The following is a 22,063-nucleotide window of genomic DNA, read 5'->3' as shown; positions in this document are numbered from 1 at the left end:
CCAGACAGCAACGCTAAGTTCCCTTAGTTGGTGCGAAACACGGAAACGACCGAAGCTCAGCCCGTGGCGTCAGGGAGACATTGCGATTCCCTGAATTCGCGCAGTCAGGCAGAGGCAGGGCTGGGGAGCCGGCTGCAGATGTGGACCCCTCTCCGTAAAGCACCCAGGCTGGAGAATCGGCTCTGGGAAGAGCTGCGAGTTGCTCGATCTCAAATATACTCTGCTGAACTCGGGGACGGAAGTCCCCCCTCCAGGCCACAAAGTTACAGTGACCCCCGGCGTGCCCAGGGCCCTCACTGGACACAGCAGCAGGAGTATCCTCAAGTGACCTACGGACTGGAAGGATGGAGTCCGGGGCTCCGTTCCCTGCTCGCAGCCGGAACTCCAAGCAGGTGCTCCCTGCTGGTCAGAGGACGCATGCCCAGACACCTGGCCACTCCTTGCCAAGACCGAGCCTTTGACCAGGCTCATCCAAGGTCTGTGCTGCGGCCAGGGTGTTGGGCAGAGGACAAGGACCCCACCTCCTTCCAGATCCGGCTACAAACCAAGAAGCGAGTGATGGAGTTCACACACCTACGCGTATCCCATCTGTGTGAGAACCGAGCTCTCCGGGGCCTATTCCCTCCCTCCGGGAGACCAGACAGATCAAGACAGGAAAGCCAGGCTTCATCTCTCTGGATCCCCCGGCCATCCAAACACACCCCTGAATCATCCTACAGACATTTACTGCGCACTCTGTATACCAGGGACCATGGAAATTTCCGGAGATTTGCCGATGAGCAAGGCAGCCTTGATGCCTGCCCTCCCGAAGGCCGTGGTCCCGCAGGGAGATGTGTACTTACGGCACACAAATGCGTACATCCCTACGAACCACGGTACGCGCCATGAGGGCCGGGAGAAGGATCAGTGGACGGCCGCCCACTCTGGCTCTCCCAGGACCGACGCCCGTCCCGTGTACCCCATGGGGTCATTCGATGGCCTGCCCTACATCATGACCACACAGAGCAGGGCACACAAAAACCTGGCAACGGCCGGGTCACCTCTGCCGGGGGCTCCGCCTCCGGGTGGCCTGGGCCAAGGCACACAGCTGTCCGGCCACCGAGAGCCTTCCCACCTCCCAATGGATGTTTGCGCTTTGTGCCAAACCGGATGGCTTAGGCATCCAAGGAATACAGGATGTTGTGGGCTCTTTTTTCCCTCTTTCGCTTTTTTTTTTCTTTTAACGTGTCGGGGAGGCAGTATTGGATCTCAAAATTCCCATCCCACCTTGAATTAGGCAATTAGTTGCACCGATCCATCTAAGGCAATGGCTCCCAACTGGGGGTGGTTTTGTCCCCCCGCCCCCCACCCAGGGAGTTTGGGCAATGTCCGGAGACATTTTGGCTGTCACAACTTGGCGGGGGAGGGGGCTGCTACTGACATCTAGTGGGTAGAGGCCGGGACCCTGCTGAACACACCCAAGGACGGCCCAGGACGGCCCCTACGAGAGAATGACCCGGCCCAGGTGTCAACAGTGCTAAGGTGGAAGTCCCAGGGCATCTGGTCGAGTCCTCTGAGGATCTAGAACAGATACTGGCCTGTCAACGTGCCAGTCATTACTCACGGGGACACAAAGACCAGAGTTGTTGCCACCGGTCTCCATGGTAGATAATGCCAGGCTACGAGCCTAAAAGAAATCGCATTTCGCTGTGTTCACCCGCCTCTGTGGCTCTCCCACACCAGGCTGTGCTTCTCTGTGCGTCCCCACCACCTGGTCCGGCCTCTGGAACACAGAAGGCGGGAGGCAGGGAGGGGGCAGACTGTGACCTCTTGGGGCACAGGCCACACCTCGTGCCTCTCTCGGCACCATTCCGGCCCCGAGCAGCCGTCTTAGGTTGAGGAATAAACAAGCAGACTGTGAGCTCTCTGAGGCCAGGGGTTATGCCCCACTCCCCCGATGTGTCCCCAGGCCTAGCCTAGCGCATGGCTCAACACTAGGACCCATCTACTCATCGGTCCCTGCTCCTTGGAGCTCACAGTCTGGCAGGAGGAGACACCGACAGTGTTTCTGTGGGGGAGGTCTGGGGGGCTGTAGGAGCTCCTGAAGAGGGGCCTGAACCTAGATGGGGGTGGGGGGGCCCTATCCATCAGTTGATGCCCCTTAAACAATGAGCACAAGCACGGGACACACAGCAATGGGCCCAGGAGAGCAAGAGAGAGGGAGGGAAGAAGGTAGGAAGGGGGCATCCAATGGGAGTCAAGGGCATCGCTTCTCTCTCCCCGATGACCAGGCCCAGGCACTCATTCACTCAGGACAAGCAGGACTGCGCCCCGACACCGGGCACAGACAAGAGGCAACGGCTCCTTGGGTTGCCCCCCGCCACCGAGGAGTGCCCACATCAGGGTCGTAACACCTCACACTTATTCATTGGTTGCTAAGCGCCCAGGCTGATTCCAGGCCCTTTACTCATATAATTACTTAATCTTCACAACAACCCTCTGAGAGAGGGACCAGTATCATCCTCGTTTACAGATAAGGAAACAGAGGCACCGAAATGGCAAGAAAACTGCTCGAGGTTACGTGCTAGATGGGAGGGGTGGGATTCGAACCCAGACCATCTGGCAATGGGGCTGGGACAGCCAGCCACCGGCCAGCAGGGGGCCCTCCCGAGCTGCTTGGTTAGACACCCTGGTGAGCAGATGGGGCCACAAGGACCCGGGGGAGTGGGTGGCAGAGGGCTCCTGTAGGGCAGCATATCTGGAGGTCCTGGGGGACTAGCAGACCGTGCTCTGACCCAGGGCCCCTGGAGACGGTTCTAGCTGCCCTGCGCCCCCTCTCTCCGGGTGCCAGCCCCGGGTCCCCGGAGCAGCTGGATGTGAAGGCGTTAAGTCTCACTGGGCATTCTGGTCTGGAACCACCTGGGGGCTGAGGGCAGGGACATGTTCCGGTGAACAGCCGGGATTCGCCCAAAGACACCGGGACGGGGACAGCCTGTGCCGACCGGTATGGGCACGGCTACGTGCCCCCCGGCCCTGCACTGTGGCTGAGGACGCCCGTGATGTCAGACCACACCTAGAAGGACCCCGAGAACTGGCGGCATCGACTGCCCTCCTAATCTGGGTCCTTAAAAGAGCGCCCACTGGTCCAAGCAGGGGTTACCCACAGGGACCGACGGCACGAACCCACTATTGTTCCTCCATCGAGCATTCTGTATTTTCCCACCCTCCGCACTGTCAGAAGAGGGGTCTTTGGGAGGGTGAAATGCACAAGAATTCCCTCCTGAGGACCCTGCTCTAAAGACTCAGCACGAGCTCTGCAATCAGGCAGCCCAGGGGCTCATGGGTGGCTCGGCCGGTTGAGCCTCCGACTCTCGGTTTCAGCTCAGGTCCTGATGTCACATTCATGAGATGCAGCCCCAAGGAGGGCTCTGCGCTGACAGCGTGAAGACTGCTTGGGATTCTCTCTCTTTGCCCCACCCCTGCTCAGGCGCGCGCTCGCTCTCTCTCTCTCTCTCTCTCTCTCTCTGAAAATAAACATTTAAATTAAATAAATAAATAAATAAATAAATAAAATTAATAATTTAAATTAAATAAATAAATAAATAAGAAAAGAATCAGGCAGCCCAGACTCCAAACCCCGACCCAATGTGAGCAGTTACAGCAGCTGTATGACTTGACCTCTCTACACCTCAGCTTATTCATCTGCAAACTGGGTCTAATGACACTGCTGGGACCCAGCTAAATAATACACGAGTTCATTCACTCAACCCGTATTTCTAAGGCACCTCCATGAGCCAAGTATTGCTCCAGGTGTTTGGGATACATCAGTAGACAAAAAAGGAAAAGCCCCCCCACCCCCGGTCTCGCCCTGGTGGGGCTCACAGAGCCTAGCCCTGTGCCTGGCATGGAGTGGGTATTGCATAAGCACCTGTGCCTACCCTCAGCCTGAGTCACTGTCCCACATCACACTCCCCTATTTGGGTCCTCCCTCGCCCCACCCTGGAAGGGTCTAAAACCTGCACTCAGTCTGCCCTCTGGAGTGGCTCAGAAAAAGGCTCCTCCCTCCTACCTAGGACACCCTCCTGTGCCAGCTGTCCCTCCCTCCCCACATCAACCACACCCCCCACTAGGATGTGCTCCCGATGCCACCGCCCCACTTGTTAGTTGAACCAACGCCTCTCGGGTGCCCGCCACGTGTCGGGGGCAGGTGGGGGGGTGGACCGCCCTCGGACGCCACCCGGGTTGCGTTTCCTCCTTGCAAAGGTCGGGGCACACATGGGAACGCGGCAGCCTGGGCTGACAGCCGGGCACACTGGCTCACGTCAGCAGCGGACATAGAAAATCAACACCGTGTCTCTAGAAGCAGCCTCCCCGCCTGGCGGCTAGGAAGCGTGAAATCCCACGGCAGTCATTCACCTGAAGTCCCAGCCGGACCGCTCTCACCATCCTGGCATAGTTTCCATTCAAAAAAACGGAGCCCTGCGTGGTGGTTCACATGTGACTTGAGGAGATCCCCCAAGCGTCCCGGTACAGAGCCAGGCCCCCAGGCAAGTCTCCCACTCAATGCGGAGGCCTCAAGCCCCAGAGTCTGTTCACGGCTCTGCCTGAAACGTCCAGCGTCATACCTGGCATCTAACAGGCCTGAACGAACGCTGGTTGGATTGAATGAAGGAAACATGCTCAGAGAGGCAAAGGGACTTGCTCAAGATCACACAGCTGGAGAGCAGGCCAGCCAGGTCTGCGCGGCTCCAAAGCCTCTATCTGGCCTCCCCTTGAACTTTCCCACATTTGGGCCTTTGCAGCCCGGCAGCTGTGGCCGGAGCTGTGCTGGGACAGCCTTCCCCAGGCAAAGCCACAGCCTCTCCAGGCCTCAAGAGAGCTGAGACAGCCACATGAGACCTTATTAGGGAAAAGTAAAAGAAAGGAAAGCGAAAAGTCTCTTGGCAGAGGAAAGGCCAGTCTTGTGAATCGTGGGACACAGAATATTCTGTTCATAGCTGGCCCCGGGGCAGGCCAGGGAGGTCAGGGAGCCCCGCAGCCCCCAGGGACCTACCCCAGCCCGCTGAAAACACAGCATCAGGATCGGGTGGGCCTCGGGCTGAGGGTCAGCCCGGCTCTGTCACCAGCTCCCGCCAACGCTGGGCACGTCACTTCCCCTCCCGGGGTTCGGATTCTCCCTGACTGTGAAAACAGCCAAAGGCCACGCTAGGGCTGCCTCTGCCTACAGGGCTGGGGGCAGGGAGGGGGAGGTAGGACGTGAAAGCCAACGCGTCCCTCTCTCCCCAGCCGAGCTCAGCCCCACATCCCGCCCACCCCGTGGCAGAGCTGATGCCCCGTTCTGCCCTGTCGCCAGCTGCCCACAGAACCACCCATGCTGTTCCCGGCTGCTGGCGTCGTGGGGGAGGCAGCCTCCACTCACCCTGAAGACCTGCTGGTCACTGCCAGCCTTAGACGACTAGCACGTGAGGACCTTCCTGAGCACCTACTATGTGCCAGGGGCTCTGCAAATACCGTATCGCTTCATCCTCACGATGGCCCGAGGAAGCAGGAGCTGGAATTCCCATCTTCCCGAGGGAGCCACTGACGGAGGCCCTGCCCGAGATCACACAGCTAATCAGACACAGGATCCTGATCCAGGTCCTGAAGTCTCCGATCTGTGTCCTCACCCTTACTGGTGTGACAACTCCAGGAGGGCAGAAACGGTGGCTGGGCCCTGGCTGTCCCCGCAGTGCCTCGTGCATCGCCTTCAAGAGAAGGCTTATTTGGTTGGTAGTGAGGTTACGACTCCCAAGCCCCAGCCCAGGCCCCAGGAGAGCTTCGCATGCCGTGAGCGGAGAGAGCGCCCTGTGCTCCTGCCCGCAGCACCACGGCCCTCGGCTGTCCTGGGCTTGGTCCTGCCTGCCGGGGACCGCAAACAGCCTGTCCCCACTTTGCAAAGGGGGAGTCTGAGGCCTGGGTTCAGAGAAGCCAGAGAGCAAACCTACGAGACACCAGCATCCTAGCGTGCGTGGTCCTAACGGCAGCAAGGAGGGGAAAACCGGGGGCCGGGGGGAAGCACGGGCTTTGCAGGCAGACCCCTCCCCAGCTCCCACACCAGGCCCACCCCATTGGCTGTGTAAAGTAGCCTCAGTTTCCCCCTCACTATAAACCAGACATGGCAGCCCCTGACCACTGGACGGTAATGGCAATTGAAGGCAGCTACCTCGCTTAGGGCAGGTGCCTTTTCTTCCCCCAGGGGTGCCCACTTATCCCGGCCATCAGCTGGGGCGGAGGACTCAGACCCTGGTAGCCCCCCCAGGCAGCCAGCCCAAACGGGTTCACATTCAGATCTAGATTTACCTGCTTGAGACCCAGATCTTCCGGGGCCCCAGCATGACCGACCGAGTCGCTGGGCCCTGGGAATTCAAATCCAGCTAGAACGGGAGGTGGGAGAGCAGGGGTGCTGAGCCCCTGACAGGGATCAGAAACCCTGGTCTCCAGGGTGCCTGGGGGGGGCCCGGTCGATTAAGCATCCGACTTCGGCTCGCAAAGTTCAAGGTTAGTCGGTTCAAGCCCCGCATCTGGCTCTCTGCTGTCAGCATGGAGCCTACTTGGAATCCTCTGTCTCCCTCTCTCTCTGCCTCTCCCCTGCTCATGTACTCCCCCCGCCCTCTCTCTCTGTCTCGAAAAGAAATGAAATATTAAAAAGAAAAAAAGAAAAGAAACCACCCTGGTCTCTCCAGGGCACCCAGATCTAGCCTGGCTGGGGGAAGACAGTCCCTGCCCCCAGCGCCCCTGTGGACCACGTCCAACCCGCTGCCCCGTGTCACCCTCCTCTGAACACCCAGAGCCCCAGTCATGGAATGATCCATTTCCACAGGATCCCGGAAACCACAGAGGGCATACCAAGAGGAAGGCCACAGCCGAGAGGTGGCACAATAGAGCCAAGACTGACCCTCCAGAGCCTGTGGGCTGGGGAGGCCACTTGTCCACACCACCCTCACCAGGTGGAGCCTTCTCTTCTATCTGCCTAGATAGGTTTTCTGACCACAGCAATAGGCCCCACGCAGGAAACGGGCCGTTGGACTCCAGGCTCCTGCCAGCAGCCCCACGGGGCATCAATCCCTAGTTCACAGATGAGAAAAATCCAAGCTCAGAGCCTGAGTCAACTTGGCCAGGATCTCTGCAGGTAGTCGGGAGGTAGAGGTGGGATTCGAACCAGATCTTCTGGCTCCTAGAAGAATCCATATGCAGCCACCCAGCACAACTGTCTGCAAAGCTCCACCTTTCAGCTAACATTCATTAGTGTGCCAGGCACTGTCCTGAGCGCTTGACATGGGACAATTCTCTGAATCGGCCCAAGGACCAGGTTGGGAAACAACTGAACCGCAGGGAGACACAGGACACACAGAGAATAAGAGGCAGCAGTGGGGATCAAAACCAAAAGCCAAGGCTCCTAGCTGCCATCGCATCTACTTACGTCCCCACCCCCCCCCATCAACATTTTGCTGTCTTCTCACCACTACCCCCAACAGAAGCAGAGCCCTTGACCTACGGCAGAGACCCCACTGTTGGAAAGCAGTCATGGGCTCGCCAAGATTTCAGGAGCACCACGGCTCTGACTTGCACGAGGAGACAGCTGAAGGCTGAGGCCAAGGAAGGGTGGGAGCTGGGGAGGCCCCTCCATCCCCCCTCCCCATTCTCCCCTGCCCAGCAGAGGGAGCCCACGTGAGGGTGTCACTCCCCTGCCTGCACTCTGTCCAGAGCCCCAGAGCCATAAGCTCCTCAGCGCGCCGCATTCACCAAAGACCAATGTTTGCTGAGCACCTACTGTGGACCCAGCCTCGTGGGGAAACAAACAGGGAAAACAAAAGACAGCCTGAGCTCCAGGAGCAGAGGCTCCCCCTGCAGCTGCCCCAGCCACAGTGACCTGCCTTCCCAAGGGTAAGACCCTTCCTTGGCCCGGAAGCCATGTCACCTCATCTGCCTGGGACACTCTCACCTTCATTTTGAGCCTTAACACAAACCGACTTCAGGGAAATCTTCCACGGCGCCCACTGGGAGAGCTGGACACCTAAGGCTGGGCTAGAACCATTTGCTTTGTTTTCTGACTCCCCCACCAGAGTGTGAGTTCTTTGAGGGCAGAAACAATGCTTTTCATTTGTGTCCCTCCAGTACCCAGCATAGCATTCAGCATATGGTAAGAGATTCAAGAGATGTTGGATGGATGGGTGGGTGGGTGGGTAAGTGAATGAGTGAATGGCTGGGTGGATGAGTGGGTAGAAGGGAGGGTTAATGGGTAGATGGGTTAATGGGTGAGTTAATGAGTGGACAGTGGATGACGGATGGGTGGGTGGATGGATGGGTAGATGGAAGGATGGATGGATGGATGGAAGGATGGATGGATGGATGGATGAAAGGATGGATGGGCAGATGGGTAAATAAATAAAATGAGTAAGTGATGAGCAAATGACAGGAGTCCATAGGTAGTGACCAGAGGCCACTGGGCTTAGGGCTTCTACTTCAATCTGGAATTTACTGGAGTTCAGCTACCCAGGGATCCCAGCTTTGCCCCAGGTATTTAGTCCAACCCAACCATTTTCTAGACACATGTTCCCCTCTCCTGGCCGAGCACTCCTACGTCATCGCAGTCTAGCTCCTTCCCCAGGCTGCAGCATAAGTAACATAACGTCCAAGACTGTGTCTGGCTTAACAATCACGTCCTCGATGCCCTCCCTTGGGCCAGGCCACTGCGAGCCTTGACAGATATTTGTTGAATGAATGACAAACAAATGAACAAAAGACCTAGGGAGCTTTCTAAACATAGAGATCTCTGGGTCTCAGCTGAGATCTAACTTGTGTAGAATCTCCAAGGGTGAGACTCAAGAATTCGTATTTTGTTCAAAGGCTTCCTGGCAACTCCAGTAAGCAGCCAGGCTTGGGGAACACTAGCTGATGGGGAAGAGAGGTCACCGGCGACTGAAGGCTGTGACCACGGATGAGGCCATCTCTGAACAGAGCCAGACAGAGGCACCACCAATCCCAGCAGATCATTCTCTGAAGCATGTTTTCATTCAAAGAGAGTCTCACAGCCTTTTTCAAAGTGTGGCCCTTGAGCTACTGACTTCAGAACCACTTGCGAGAGGAGGGTTTTTTTTTTTATTTTTTAAGTAGGCTTCACATCCAGCGAGGAGCCCAACACAGGGCTCAGACTCACAACCGTGAGATCAAGACCTGAGCCGAGATCAAGAGTCAGACACTTAACCGACAGCCACCCAGGTGCCCTGAGTGAGGAGGCTTATTAAAAAAGGTCGATTCTAAGGTCCAACCCCAATCCACAAACTTAAGAGCCTCCTGGGGTGAGGCCCAAGAATCTGCATTCTTAGTCTGGGCGGGCCTACAATACACAGATGAACAAGAATTCCTGGCTCGTGGGGTCCCCGGGGCACTGAGACCACCTGATGTGCACCTGCGCACACACCTCGCCTCCGGGGAGGGTGACAACTTCAGTGACACCAAGAAACCCCACAAACGACAGGAAGAGGTCAGAGGTACCAAATGTGCCCATTCCTCAGAACATCAGCCTTGCAAGGAACCAACAGATCACCGAGCCAGGCCTCTCATCTTACAGATGAGGAAACTGAGGCCCAGAGAGGGCTGCGACTTGCCCCAGGTCAGACAAGAGTGAGGGCCAGAGCCAGGATAGAAGGCAGGTGGCGGGGTCCCAGGCTCACTCCATGGTCCCAGGCTGCCCGGGCCGGCGGAGGAGGCTCTGCTCCTCCCTGACATCTGCTCTCAGGTGAGCCAGGCATCCTGGGAAGCACCTTCAGCCGAGCACCCGGGCGGCCAGCCCTGGGCATCTCGGCCCGTCTCACTGCCCCAGGAAGACATGCCAGCTTCTTGAGTTTAAACGTTTAAAACGGTCCCGAGTAGGGGCACCCGGGTAGTTCAGTCGGTTCAGCGTCAGACTCTCGATTTCGGCTCAGGTCATGATTCCCCAGTTCGCGAGTTTGAGCCCTGTGTTGGGCTTCGCACTGACAGTGTGGAGCCTGCTTGGGGATTCTCTCTCCCCACCTCTCCCTCTCTGCCCCTCTGCCGCTCGCTCACTCGTGCACTCTCCCTAAATAAATAAACTTTAAAAAAAAAAAATAGTCCTGAGGAACCACCAACATCAGGGTTTCTCAGGCTGCATATTCAAGGGTACACTGATATCATCTGGAAATATGCTAATAGGGACTCACGGAAGAAAGAGGTGTTCAGTGGCCCAAAACTACAGAAGAACCAGAGTAGGACTCTCCCCCCTGGACATCAACAATACTCAACATGTTAAAGGCACTGAAAAGTCCTGCGATTTCAGAATCTGCTTAAATCATGGTACACACGAAGCAAGTTGTCAGTGATGAGGAGGAACGTGCCTTGCCCAAAGTCACAGGGCCCGGAGATGGGGGCAGTGGGACTTGAGCAAGACAGCCAGCCCCGAGTCCTTTCGGGCGACCATTCGCTGAGCATTCAGCGACATGATCCCCTTTGTTGATTACTATAGTGTCTGTGTTTATTCCAATGGGAAGGAGAGGGGGTGGGCAGGACCTGGCAGGAAGTCACGCCCACGAAAAGCAGCCAGGAGTTGAGGCTGGTGATCCAGCTTCCCGAATCTCCTTCCGTTCCGGGGTCTGCCCTCACTGGCTGTGCAACCTGAGGCAAGTCACAGCCCGTCTCCAGACTAAGACATCTCCGTGCATAAAGTCAGGAGCCCGGACTACGTGATCCCAGAAGGGCCTTCCAGTTCTAAACGAGTCTCTGACTCCCATCATCCCACCTTCGCTCCTGTTTCCCATTCCTCTCCCTGGTCCCAAGTCCCCTTCTCTGTAAACAGCCAAGACCACTCTCCGGCCGAGCTGCCAGGTGGGGCTGAGCTCTGCCCAGTGGTGGACGCAGCCCTGTCTTTGCTCTCCCTGCCGCTGTCGTTTCGCTGGGCTTCATGGTGACTCACAGAAGTTTCCCCACGGGCCCCTCATGGCCATTTCTCAAGCTTGGGGTGGATTTTCCCACCTGGGGCCCCAAAGAGAAGGTTTTGTAGAGAGCTCCGTGGGAGGGGACGTGGCGGAGGAAGCGTCTCGCACACAGGGAACTGTCACTGGACCCTCGGGAAAGTTCGCCAGTCTCTCTGCACCTCACTCCGCACATCCACAGCACAGCCAACGACACCCGGCTCTCTGCTGGGCGCACGGTGGCGCACAACCCACGCTCTATCATCAGCTGCTCTCCGTCGGGCTCTCACAGTTGTTTCTTCACTTTAGTCTCCCCTGGCTCCCCAGGGGACGAAGGCCGGGAAGCAGGGAAAGTGGCAAATGTCTGACTCATGGATTCCTAGGAACCTGGATCTTAGATTCATGGGTTACCACGACTGGTAGAGACTCCAGATTCTCAACCTGCCCATTTTGCAGAAGAGAACATCAAGGCTCCGAGCAGAGTCGGGGACGGGATGAGTTGGACTAGATCGGGAGCCCCAAAGTGGGGTGGACAGAACGCTGGGGTCCCCACAAGATTCCATCAGGTGATGTGCCAGGGAAGGGCCCGGCTGAACAGTCTGACGGGGACCGGAGGGGTTGCAAAGGAGGGCTCCAGAGTCAGGCGGATCAGGGGTCCAGTTCTGCCATTCGCCAGCTGTGTGGTTTGGGGCAAACTGCTTACCCTCTCTGTTCCTCAGCTGCTCCGTCTAGAACATGGAGATAATCACTACGTACGCCTCGCAAAACTGCCACCAAGAACAGAAAGATGAATACATAGTGCCTGGCGCCCTCTGGGCCCTCAGCAAACACTGGTTATTTTTTCAGTCCTTTGCAATCACATTTCATACTATCCCTGCTTCACAGATGAGGTCACCAAGACTCCAGGGAGGCAAGACACCTACCCGCCCAGAGTGTTAGGGCCCACAAGGGGCAGGGCTCTGCTCCCCATCTCTCCCGACCCTCCCCCCCACCCGAGGATGAGGCCTCTACCCCGCGCATGTGAAATACAGAGGCCCTCCCCAGCAGGGACGCCCTCCCTCGACGGCCACGCGTGACCTAGCCTAGCCCCAGAGGGTTTTCCACTCACTCACTGGGGAGGAAGCCAGTGCCCAGGAAACTGCTAATACAGCCCGTGGGGCTCTGGCTCCCAAGGCCAACTCCCAGTTCCCGGCAAGAGCCCAGCTCCTCCCTCCCACAGGCACCGCCCATTCTCTGCAAGAGAGCCCCGGGTGAGGGGTGAGGGGATGTTGCAAAAGGGCAACATCCAGAGGCACTAGGGACACTAGGGGATGACAACATTCAACTAAAGCCTCCAGTGGGCCCCTCCCAGGGGTTACTCACCACCGGCTTCTACCCTTGAGGCTCTGATTGTTTCCCTCAAGGCACCAGTCCCCCAGCCTGGATGCCCTGTTATGCTGGGTGACCGCAGGCAAGTTGCTCAAACTCTCTGAGCCTCAGGAACCTTTTTAGGAAAGGGAGATGAGCTGAGTTTGGGAAGCACTAAAGAAGCAGCAGGGTCGGGGCACCCGGCTGGCTCAGTCGGCCGTGCATGTGACACTCGATCTTGGGGTCGTGAGTTCGAGCCCCACGTAGGGCGAAGTTACTTACAAACAAAATCTTTGGGAAAAGAAAAAAAGGCAGCAGCAGGGTTCACAGAATGATCTAGGAATCAGAGAGCCTGTAATCTCTTCCAAAGGTCTCCCTGGTGTCTCCTGTCCCTTCCAACGCAGTCTCCACCCAGAACAAAATGTTCTGGTCATGGCCCTCCCTCGCCCCAAACACTTGAATGGCTCCCTCCAGTGCTCAAGATAAAGGGCGAGCGCCTAGTGAGACGTACAGAGCAACTTAGGGGCATCGGCCAGAGCTCCCTCCCTGGCGGGACAGGCCCTACTATGTGCTCATCCCCAGCCTTGGCACACACCCGGAAGCCTTTTCCCCTCCCCGAACCGCCTCTTGGCTGCTTGGCTCAGACTCTGCCCTGGGAAACCCCTGGGAGCCCCCACGCCCGGGTTGAGCGCTCTCCCATCATCCCATCGGCTACCTGTCCACCTTCCCCACCAGAAAGAGGATGAACCATACTTCATCCCACGAGCCCAGTGCCCGGCTCCCGGCAGGTGCTCCATAAACGTGGGACAGGAAGTCAGAAACGCCAAGGACAGACCAGTGAAAACACATTCACTGATCCGTTTTGGCGGCCTCCTCTGCGGAACAGGAATGTTGTAGGGGGAGCCGCGGGTGGCCTGGGTGTGGACCCGGGCTTGCAGGCAGGCGTCTCTCTCTCTCCTTCTGTGACAGGAGGGCAACGCGGGAACCTGTGTCGCCCTCGCTGGGGGACTCAATGAGCTCCTCCTCCCGAGTCCCCTCTTCCCTCCAACTGAGATGCCTTTCCTGGTCTCCCCTCACCTACCGAGCATCTCAAAAGCCAGCCACACGTGCTGGCATCTCGTCTGCCAATGCCACTTGGGACCCCAGCCCCATCACTCCCCCAAAGCTGCTCTTACAGAAGGTCCCAGCTGCCTGTGTGTTGCCAAAGCCAGCGGCCCCTTTCTGTGCCATCTCACGTGGACTGTCGGTGGCCTGCAGCCCCGTTGACCACGAGCTCTTTTCCGAAACGGTCCCCCGCGCTGGCTTCCCAGCCGCCCCACTCTCCCTCCTCCTCCCAGCTACCCTTCTCAGCCCCTCTCCTGGCTCCCCGCCATCCACAAGGTCCCACCTGCCCCCGATGACGCGCTAATGGCACCCCAGTCCGAACCTCAGCCCGGGGGCTCCCCACCAGGACTTCTGAGCAGCCTCTTCACAGAAACGTGACCTGGACCGGACTCTTGATTCTCGAAAATCCATGCTTCCCGCCCTCCCTTCACCACCTTGCTTCATGACACCGCCCACATACTCATAAGAAGATTCCAGGACACGTCGGATTCCTCTTCTTTCCCTCACCCGCTGTGAACCACCCACCAGCGATTCCAGCCGCTGTCTCTCTGACAGATAACCCGAATCCAGCTGTCCAACTGCGCTGCCACAATTCAAACGCGTTCCCTCAGCCGGTGAAGCGTCCGACTTCGGCTCAGGTCGTGATCTCACGGTCCGTGAGTTCGAGCCCCGCGTCAGGCTCTGTGCTGACAGCTCAGAGCCTGGAGCCTGCTTCGGATTCTAGGTCTCCCTCTCTCTCCGCCCCTCCCCCCATTCATGCTCTGTCTCTCTCGGTCTCAAAAATAAACGTTAAAAAAATTCAAATGCGTACCACCCACACCCTTTCTCCGGGCCCAGCCCGCCCCTGCCGGTGCGTCCGGTCCTCCCCCCCCCCCCCCCCCCCGCCGCCACCCTCGCACAGCCAGAGCATCCTGCCCAAAGCGGAGTCTACAAGGCTCCCGTGGGATGCGGTGGGTCGGAGAGCTGGAACGCAGGCCCCGTGGGCCACCGGCAGTCGAGGCCTCACCTTCCGGGTCTTTGTGACTGTCCCTCGGCCCACAGCGCCTACTCGAGTACCGCCAGGTAACAGGCACTCAGTAAATCATTTTTGAATAAATTCTCTGGGGGAAGGTAAATTTCCTAACAGAGCTATTGACAGCTGGAATCTTGGGGTTGTACTTCACTGATGAAGGTATGTATGTGAAATGAACGGAACAAACTTCCAAGGGCTTCCAGCTGCATCTAGATTAACCGTCCTAACTGCCCGCCTCGATCTGTTTTGTTGTCCACAGCCGCTTCCTGTACTGCCCTCTTCCCCTTGCCCGCTGCAGGCTCTAGACCGTCTGCTGCTTAAACAGGCCAAGATCATTCTGGCCTCAGGGCCTTTGCATTTGCTATACCCCTGCCTAGAATACTTTCCCCTCAGTTTGTTTTTTTTTGGGGGGGTGGGGGGCGGAGTGTGGCGCTCTTTCCTGTCATTTAGGTCTCCGTTTAAATGTCTCTCTTCAGAGAGGCCCCCCCTGGACCACCTCCAGCTAACAAACTCTGTACCACCCCCCCCCCAACTACCAACCTGACCCCCCACTCACCCCCATCACAGCAGATCCGGTGGTTCCTTTCACAGGACTTATCACATGACACGCAGTTACTTCATCAATTTGTTTGATGTGTTTGGGATTCGTCTCTTCCCCATCACGAAAGGCCCTCAAGGGCAAAGCTACTGCGCGGTCTCGAGCGTGACAGCCACCAGCACGGCTAAGCTCCTCAGGGACCGGGCGCTGTCCCCAGCCCCATTTTACAGATGAGGAAGTTGAAATAAAAAGGGACCCAGCGGGTCGCCCAACGTCTGGCATAGAAAGAGGGGCGGCAGGAGGAGCAAATCCGTCTACTCCCCCCCCACACGCACACACCCCTGCCGCGCTCAACACGGGCCTGACCCTTCAGAAACAGGGGCCCGCCAAACGAGCAAACCAGTCCCCGGATAAATGCCCCATGTGCCCCATGATGTGGAGAGAGGCCGTCTTCGGGTGATGGAATAAAGGGTGATTTTCATTTCCTTCCCTCTGTGTTTTCCAAGTTTTCTCCAATGGTCATGCAATATGGGCATAATTTAAAGTAAAATAAACCCGTGCTTCAAGAGAAACTCAAAGGTTCTGGGCCATGTCTGGGCTCAGGACTATTTTTCTTCAATATCCAGAGACTTTCATTCTTCCATTTCATTTAGACCATTGTTTTTCTAGGGAAATTGAATAAAAAGGCCGCATTTTTAAAGCTCCTTCCAAGTCTGCCCACTTCAAACAATGAAGACAGGGAAGGAATGGGAGCTGGTTCCCGCCTTGTGTGCTAATGGCCGGAGTTCAGGGACGCATACCAATCAGGCAGCCGCTGGAAGGGGGGTTCTCCCCAGAGGCCAGGCTCTCCAGGAGAAGGAGGGGGCCAGAGCCAGAAATGTCGCCTCGCCTAGGGTCCCACACACAGTCACCGGTAGGGGCCACCCCCACCACCCGCCCTGCCCTGGACTGGGGGTGCACCTGCAAACAAGTGGGGGGAGGGGGCTAGGTCAAGACCACCCTCTCGACAGAAAGGTCGGTGGGGAGATAAATCCCCTGGCGGCGGCGGGAGCTCAGCACCAGGCTCTAACGAAGAGGCGAAGAGGCGGGCACAACCCGCGCTTCCGGCCAAGTGGTCAGCTCCGCTCCCCTATTTCCCGCAGCGTGTGGGTACCACATCCAGGGGACATCAAAGGCACGGCCGGGCCAGGCCCGGACGCTGGGGTGGAGAGCTGGGGCTCCGGGACAAGCAGAATGAGGTTAACTAGTGCTGACCCTCAGGGAGGCGGGGCCCTGGGCCTCCACATCACTGGGAGCAAAAGGGACAGGACGACACAAGCTACCTCGCGGGATGGCCGGGGACCGAACGAGCTCCGGTGAGCCACATCCTGCCACTCCATAGATGCGAGAGTTATCGGTACCAGCTCTCTCCATAAACATAAGCCATTATCATTAGCCCCTCCCCGAGACCAGGCCCAGGGGGCCCATCGGGGCATGTGGTTCTGTTCTCAGCCTTGACCCCAAGCCACAAAGTGAGGAACCCAGCTACGTGGGTTAAAAAAACACACAAGTAACTTCAAACAAAGACTAGTAGAGTGTGTTGAGATTGCCGACCCGTGGTGAGTTCTCTCCCTCCCCTCCTCAAAGGGAAGCAGAAAACAGAAGAGAGGAGGAAATCGAGTGGAGAAGGATCTCAGGGCCTCCCTGGCTCGAGTGCTGCCACTTACAGACACAGCGTCCTTGGGAAAGCCGCACAACCTCTCTAAGACTCCGTTTCCTCGTCTGTAAGGTGGGATGGTAATACCTACCTGCAGGGTCAGGATGGGAATTGAACAAACATGCAAGAAAAGTGTCGGGCAGGTTTCGACGTAAAGTAAACACGGCTTGTCTTTAAACACATAAGCTCTCAACCGGCTGCCTATGTAAAGGGTAGGTATAGCAGAGGCAACCAAAAATACCGGGTCACTTAAATATCAGTTACTTTTATCTTTGGCTTTTCTGGTATTAGCGAGGGGTGGGGAGAGCCCCGCAGGTTCACCTTCTCCGTTCTGTTTTGTTTGGCCTGATATTAAAATGAAAATCTTTCTTTTCCTTTGAATTTTTTTTTTAATGTTTATTTAGCTTTGAGAGAGACACAGTGCGAGCAAGGGAGGAGCAGAGAGAGAGGGAGTCACAGAAACTGAAGCAGGCTCCAGGCTCCCAGCTGTCAGCACGGAGTCTGACGCGGGGCTCGAACTCACGGAGTGCGAGATCATGACCTGGGCCGAAGTCGGACGCTCAACCGACGGAGCCACCCAGGTGCCCCTGAAAATCTTTCTAAAGACTCCACCGGCCACACAGATAACCGGGCTGGAGCAGCAGCAGGGTGAGGGGATGACAAGAAGGTGCCAGAAACCTTAAAGCTCTGCAGGGGAGGGGGTGACCCACAGATCACAGCGCCCGTCATCTGAGCTGGTTCCCAGATGACGCAGAGCCTTCCGCCTTGAGACCTCGGCACTTGCCGCGCTCTGCCACAAGCCCTGCAGACTTCTGGTTCACCTGACACCTGATCCCCCAACAGCCCGCGCCTCTGAGCCTTTGCAGCTGCTATTCCTTCTATCCGGACCCTTTTCCTCTCCCCACCCCATTCTGCTGCACCCCCCTGCAGGTTAAGCGTGAGCGTGTCCATTTCCCGCCTGGGGCTCTCAGATTATCCAGGGGCCACATGCAGCCTGTCCACTCAATAGTCTGACTCTGTCTCTCATGCTGTCCCCGAACCCCTAGGGATGGGTCACGCCCGCCGTTGTCTAAGCCAGACCCAGACAGCTCTAGCCACCCGTGTCTTGGATGTCACATCTTCACCAGCCCCGAGCTGTCTGACTTGTCCACAGTCCTCAGGCCCCATCGCCACTTTGCCTCCCAAATGCCTGGGCCACCGTGAGTGGTTATTCAATCAACGGCAAAGCGGGCCCTCGATTAATTGCACCTTCTCATCCCATTTCCCCCTCCCTCAACCCACTGGGATAGAACAACTCCTTTCTGGACCGGAGAGCTCGTGTGAGGGCGACTTATGACCCCTAACGCGGCAGTGGGCCCAGCCCGGCGCCTGCCCCTCTCACTTTGAATCCATGAGGACTCTAAGCCAGCCCTAGGGAAGTGTCACACGAGAGTGCAAGCCTCAGGGAGGGGCAGAGCCCAAGGTGTTCACTGCCAGATCCCCGTGGTATGCTGGTAAATGTCTGACAACTAGCTCTTGGGGAGGGGGGACCTCTGATTCACAGTACGCTGATTTCTCCCTGTGGCCAATTTCAAGCTAGGGTGACATCGCCGAACAGAGAGCTGGGAAGGGGAGTGCTGGAGCACACCCGGGTGCTGGGAAGCAGGACCCCAAAGGAAGGTGGCTTTGAGGCCGTGCAGCAAGGCCAAGAAGCTGAGCTGGGGCCCAGGAGGCACAGCGGGACGGAAAGAGAACACGGGCCCACCCCGCTCCCCCGTTTATAACTCTGATTCTTGTGCCTGGACTTCAGACCCCTTGAGGGTAAGGACAGTGGCTCCTTCACCACTGTCAAGCCAGGTGACAAGAATTCAAAGGCACCAACGACAAGCTCACAGAAGAAAGCAAGGACTGGGCCGTCAAGGAGACTGAGGCTGGAGTCCTTCACTGACTATGACCTTAGGCAGTCGCTTAAATGCTACGCTTCACCTCTTCATCTGTAAAATGGGCGTGAACCCGTCCTCCCTGCCTAATTATCAGGGCTGTCTAGAAACAAAGAGATAGTGGATGCGAAAGAACAATACACTATTATCACAATTATATGCAATATGCATATATATTTATATACGAGACACTTATATTATACATTTATGTAACCTCACCTACTTTATTTTTTCAAAGTTGGTCCAAGAAGATTATATTCTTTCCACTCTGCTCTTTTCCACGGTTTAAGAGATCACATTGGCGAAGAACTAGCCCAACATCTATCTGGCACTTACCAGATACAAATATGTTAATTAATCTATAGTTTATCTAATTAACAATAGGCGTCCCCCTTACACTAACCTGGTACCCGGGCCCTGAGGAGTTCACTGGCTTTCCCTCCTCCCCAGACTCCTCCAAAGTGAAAACTTGAAACAGCAGAACTTCCGAACCATCAGTTACCGGACCCACTCAAGTGACAACGATTTAGAGACTACCTACTGTGTGTCAGGCACCGTTCTAGGCTGGCTGATCAAGGACGGACATGGTCCCTGCTCTCAAAGGCTTGCCGTCCTCGGGGGGAGTAGAAAACAAGCCGTCCCCACCAGAATGAGGGCCCTAAGAGCATCAAGGACCAGAATTCTCTCTTTTATTTTTAAAGCAGGCTCCACGCCCAACATAGGGCTTGAACTCATGACCCGGAGATCATGCCCCACCCCATGAATGAGAATTCTTCAGCCAACCTGGCTGACCAAAGAAGAGATTCCTGAACGAGGAATAAAGAAGTGAAGGATGGGGGCCAACTTAGCAGGGAGAGAGAGAAGAGTGAGTGGAAGGCTCTCTGGCAGAAAAGGAGGGGGGACAGGGGATGTCAGGAGGGTAAGTGTGATGGGGCAGAGTGAGCACCAAACAGGGGCACAAAGCGGGGCCCTCACAAGCCACGAGGAGGGCTCTGAGCTTCACCCTGAGACCTCAACGAAGGAGGAGAGCCCCCAACCCACAGTGACAGGGAGCCCCGAGATCTCCAGACTGTGCCACGTGCCTGAGGCCTGGACACCGTGGGGGGGCCGCGCCGGGCGGAAGGACGGATGGAGGCTGCACCTGATGGCCATTCGGGCAGGGCCGCAGGGAAAGGACTGAACATTTTAATGAGGGAGCACACAGCCTGTCTTCTCCCCCCCCCCGCCCCGCCCCCAGCATCTGTGGGGGAACAGATGGGGCTCCAGGCAGGCAGGGCATGTCTTTCCCCGGCTGAATCCCTCGGGAAGGCCAAGGACTTTGAGGTGATGTCTCAGCTCCAGAGCCAGTGGAAGAGTACAGCCCACCCCCCCACCCCCTCCCTGCTGTGGCTGGAGACAGGGTCGTCAGACTACTGAAGCTAAAAGAAGATTCCTGACCCCCACCCCAGGACCACTCCCCCCCTCCCCCAGGCACCCTAGTAGAGAGAGGAAGAACTGACCCCATACTCTCCCACATCAGGCCTGGGCTCCCCCTAGGAGACCACCCCTGGCTAGCCTTCACCCTCAGAGGGTGCACCCTGGCCACACTCCTCGGCCTCCAGGAGTGTCCAGGCCTGAGCAGGTTCCCCCTCGGCCATGGCCTTCCGGCCGACCAGGGCATCCTCTCCTCCCACACACACTCCCTCCTTTGTGAGGCTGCCCCTGTTCCGCCTCTGGGCAGGGGTCCAGGGTGGGAGAGGCCAGCCCGCAACCGAGGTGACAGGAGCATTCCCTGACTCCCCGCCACCCCAGGACCCCCCAAGAGCAGCACAGGGAGAAGTGGAACCCAGCGGTAGCAGGAGCTGAAGGCCCTGGGAATCCCCCGGAAAATGAGGCACAGGCTCTCTCTCTCTCTCTCTCTCTCTCGCTCTCTCTCTCTCTCTCTCGCTCTCTCTCTCTCTCTCTCACTGATGCACAAAGAGCAGTCAGGAGTCATGCAGAGGGATGGGACACCCAAGGGACACAGAGGCTGGGAAGGTGGGGGGGGGGGGTAGGGAGTACACACAGTCACAGGCAAGACGTACACACACACACACTCAAATGACACAAGGAGAGACCCACACACGGAGAGAAGACCCAGGCTCCGGGGCCTCTCACACACCCAGGGACACGGCCGCGCCACGCAGGCTCGGGGACGAACGGACAGAGAAGACGCCGCTCCTGGAGCGGGGGACACCCACTCCCACCAGGGCCACGGGGAAGGCCCAGGCTCCGGGCTCGCACACCCCGAGGCACAGCGGGACGCACTCGCAGCCACGCCCGGGACCCCGGAGCCGCCGGGGCCCCCAGAGACCCCCGCCGGCCAGCGGGGACGCGCGGACGGGCCCGGCCATCGCAGGCGGCGGGGACCGACCCCCCTCCCCCCCCCAACTCGGCCCCGCGGCGACGCCCGCTCGGGGCCACACGGCCGGCCCGCGACCCCCGCCCGGTCCCCCGTCCGCCCGACCACCCCCGCCCCGCGGGCCGCACTCACCGGCTCCGGCCGCCCGGCCGCGCCTTTGTTGTCCGCGCCGCTCACAAAGCGCCGGCGGCCGCTCCGCGCGTCAGCTGCCCCGGGGGCCGCGGGCGCCCAGGGCCGGGCGGCCCCAGCCCCGCGCCCCAGCCGCCGCCGCCGCCGCCGCCGCCGCCGCGCGCGCCGCCCGCGAGGTCGCGGCCCGGCCGGGAGTGCGCCCGCCGCCTCCGAGCGGCCTGGTCCCGCCGCCGCGCACGGCGCGACGCGGCGCCGCCCCCGCCCGCCCGGTCCCCGCTCGCCGCGGCTGAAGTCACCGCTTAACCCCTGGCGGCCGGGCCCGGCGCGGGGCGGCCCCGCCCGCCCGGGCCGCCCGCGGCGCAGGTGGGGAAACCGAGGCCCGCGGGGGGCGGGGCCTCGCCGCGCGCCCCTTCCGCCCGCGGCGGCCGCTCCCGCCTCGCCGGGTCCCGCCCGAGGCCGCCCCTCGCCGTCCCGCTTCCCCGGGGTCTCCCTCCGAAAGGTCGCGCGCGCACGCTGGCCGCTGGCTTCTCCTCTCTCGCTTCCAGGAGTTTACCAGGGCTTCCCTGGGGAGCGGGGGGCTGGGGGTGGGGGGTGAGGTCCCCGCCCAGTCCCAGCCGGCGCCCCTCGGTGACCTGGCCCCCTGGGCTCTGGTGACCCCAGCAGCTTGGGGCGGGGATGGGAGGCGGGGGAGGGGGGGAATTTGAGACCATCCCCCCCCCCCAACTGACTACTAGCCGCCCGCCCTGGAGCCCCACCTTCCTGATGAGACCACTGAGGCTCAGACCCGCAACCCACCAAAGCTCGCCGAGCAAGGAAGTGGCCGCACGGAGATCCCAGCCCTCCCCTCCCTTCCAGCCCCCCAAGCTGCCAAACACTAGTTGCTCCCTCCCAGAATCCCAGAGAGAGCCTCCGGATGTGATGCAATTAATTATAGTTATCAGGTCATTAATTAAGATTATCCCTGTTGTCATTAAACAGTGCCCTGCAACCTC

General features: G+C 58.4%; 1 protein-coding gene across 1 annotated transcript in view; it reads right to left on the bottom strand.

Annotated features, from left to right (window-relative positions):
- The window catches only part of ARHGEF10L (Rho guanine nucleotide exchange factor 10 like), a 142,638-nt gene extending 121,442 nt beyond the window's left edge, over window positions 1–21,196 (bottom strand). The window contains 1 exon segment of the mRNA XM_043573887.1: window positions 21,075–21,196. The gene's annotated coding sequence lies outside the window, so the exon portion shown is untranslated.
- Window positions 21,197–22,063: the final 867 nt, after the last annotated feature.

Source organism: Prionailurus bengalensis, chromosome C1 (assembly GCF_016509475.1).
Source record: "Prionailurus bengalensis isolate Pbe53 chromosome C1, Fcat_Pben_1.1_paternal_pri, whole genome shotgun sequence".
Taxonomy (NCBI): Eukaryota; Metazoa; Chordata; class Mammalia; order Carnivora; family Felidae; genus Prionailurus; species Prionailurus bengalensis.
This window is presented reverse-complemented; position numbering and strand designations above follow the sequence as displayed.